This window comes from Piliocolobus tephrosceles, unplaced genomic scaffold (assembly GCF_002776525.5).
Source record: "Piliocolobus tephrosceles isolate RC106 unplaced genomic scaffold, ASM277652v3 unscaffolded_21421, whole genome shotgun sequence".
NCBI lineage: Eukaryota > Metazoa > Chordata > Mammalia > Primates > Cercopithecidae > Piliocolobus > Piliocolobus tephrosceles.
This window is the reverse complement of record NW_022303668.1, coordinates 1-2,634: the sequence shown is the minus strand read 5'-3', so window position 1 is coordinate 2,634 and position 2,634 is coordinate 1. Positions and strand designations below refer to the sequence as shown.

Sequence of the window (2,634 nt, the reverse complement as noted above, 5' to 3'; positions counted from 1 at the left end):
GGGAGGCTGAGGCAGGAGAATTGCTTGAACCCGGGAGGCGGAGGTTGCAGTAAGCCGAGATTGTGCCACCGCACTCCAGCCTGGGCGACAGAGCGAGACGCTGTCTGGGCTTTCTGGGATATGTGTCTCAATTTTATTCACGAAAAGACACAGCCCTGCCCACTCTGTATATTTGAATTGTTTTATTACTTGGGCATGAGTTCTCTCTCTCTCTCTATATATATATTTATATACACACACATATAATTATATATATTTATATAATATATACAATTATATGTATTCTATATTATATAGAATATATATTATACATCATATGTAATAATAGACCTGTGATATATAATATATAACATATATAACATAATATGTAACATATATAATAAAATATGTATGGATATATGTGTGTGTGATGTATGATTGTGTGTGTATACGTATAAACCGCTTGAGGATAAGTTACGTATATCATAGCCCCTTATCCCTAAATACTTCAGTTCGTGTTCTCTAAGAATAGGGATATTCTGTTATATAACCACAGAAGAGTTATCTTCAAAAGTTTACATTGATACAGTATATTTAGCTAATATACCAGGTCCCTATTCTAATTTTGCCAGTTCATCTAATAATATCTTTTTGAGCATTTTCCCCATCTAGTACAGAATCCAGTCCAGAGTTAGGTACTATACTTAGTTAACTGTTAGGCCTTTTTTTTTGAGACGAAGTCTTGCTCTGTTGCTTAGGCTAGAGTCCAGTGGCACAATCTTGGCTCACTGCAACCTCCGCCTCCCAAGTTCAAGCAATTCCCCTGCCTCAGCCTCCCGAGTAGGTGGGATTACAGGCGCCCACCACGCCTGGCTAATTTTTGTATTTTTTTGTAGAGATGGGGTTTCACCACGTTGGCCAGGCTTGTCTTGAACTCCTGACCTCAGGTGATCTGCCCACCTCGGACTCCCATAGTGCTGGGATTACAGGCGTAATCCATCGCGCCCGGCCAGTTCTTATGTCTTGTTAGCCTCTTAATCTGCATCCTACATTTATGAGGAGTATAAAGAAACTAGTTTACCTTGGTGGAATATTCTTTTTTTTTTTTTTTTTGTATACACACAACATGATTTATTTTCCTATTCGCCTAGTACTAGCCAAATGTGTATGTATATTGCTATTATAAACAACCCTGTGATTAACATCTTTGTATCAAGATCTGCCTCTACTTTGAACAGTTTCCTTATTGCCAATAGTTATTTTAAAATAAATAGTTATTTTAAAGGGAAATTGACACATACACATAGCACACTGGCACAAAACTGGCAAGTAGCAGATAAGTGCTCTTCTAATTTCAGTTTCTTAGCTTTCATGTAGAATGAACAATTACAGTAATACAGGCTGAGGGAAAACAAAGGTATTACTGAAATACACCAGGGACAGCCTAAAACAGTGTTAGAAAGCAAGTTCATGCTGCTCAACATTAGCAAGGCAAGGGAAATAAGGAAAAAAATACACGAAAGTGGCTATCACAGGCCGGACATGGTGGCTCACGCTTGTAATCCCAGCACTTTGGGAGGCTGAGGCGGGCGGATCACAAGGTCAGGAGATCGAGACCATCCTGGCTAACATGGTGAAACCCTGTCTCTACAAAAAACACAAAAAATTCTCCAGGCGTGGTGGCCGGTGCCTGTAGTCCCAGCTACTCGGGAGCCTGAGGCAGGAGAATGGTGTGAACCTGGGAGGCAGAGCTTGCAGTGAGCTGAGATCATGCCACTGCATTCCAGCCTGGGCAACAAAGTGAGACTCCATCTCAAAAAAAAAAAAAAAAAAAGTGGCTATCACAGAAAAGCCAGCTTATTACTTTAGGTTTTGTGGGAGACTACAGGTCACATAAAAGCAGTCTTAACAATAATTTAACCACATGTGCAATCAACATTTACAAAACGAAATTATATGCAATATATAATACAAATATTTTGCCTATAGTTTAATTTCCAAAGTCACATATCGAATGACTGAAATGTACATAAACATTCTTTTATGATGGACCAGAACATCTACATTATCATGACTTAGAAAAAGAAAACAGATGCAAAATAGTGTTAGGAGACTTTCTTACCTGAAATTACAAGACTAAGTGTGTGTGTGTATGTGTGTGTACACATATTTAAATCCCTTTATTCTCATTTGATCCTTTTGGCTGAACTTTATTCATATATTATCTGCCCTTCTTCTTGTAGTCTCTCTCCTGAAAGGCATTATTATCCGGTCATTGAAGCCAAACCTCTTTCTTCTTCTTTTTTTTTTTTGAGACGGAGTCTTGCTCTGTCGCCCGGGCTGGAGTGCAGTGGCCGGATCTCAGCTCACTGCAAGCTCCGCCTCCCGGGTTTATGCCATTCTCCTGCCTCAGCCTCCCGAGTAGCTGGGACTACAGGCGCCTGCCACCTTGCCCGGCTAGTTTTTTGTATTTTTAGTAGAGACGGGGTTTCACCGTGTTAGCCAGGATGGTCTCAATCTCTTGACCTTGTGATCCGCCCGTCTCGGCCTCCCGAAGTGCTGGGATTATGGGCTTGAGCCACCGCGCCCGGCCAAAGCCAAACCTCTTTCACCAGCTCCCAATCTCTAGACATCAAGTGTTAACAAGACATCTTC

General features: G+C 40.9%; 1 long non-coding RNA gene across 1 annotated transcript; it reads right to left on the bottom strand.

Annotated features, from left to right (window-relative positions):
- Positions 1-1,818: 1,818 nt before the first annotated feature.
- LOC113221167 lies at positions 1,819-2,634 on the bottom strand. The gene is made up of 2 exons (XR_003307740.1): positions 2,583-2,634; positions 1,819-2,266 (listed from the first exon to the last, which is right to left on the bottom strand). It is a non-coding gene; the product is annotated as an uncharacterized LOC113221167 (long non-coding RNA).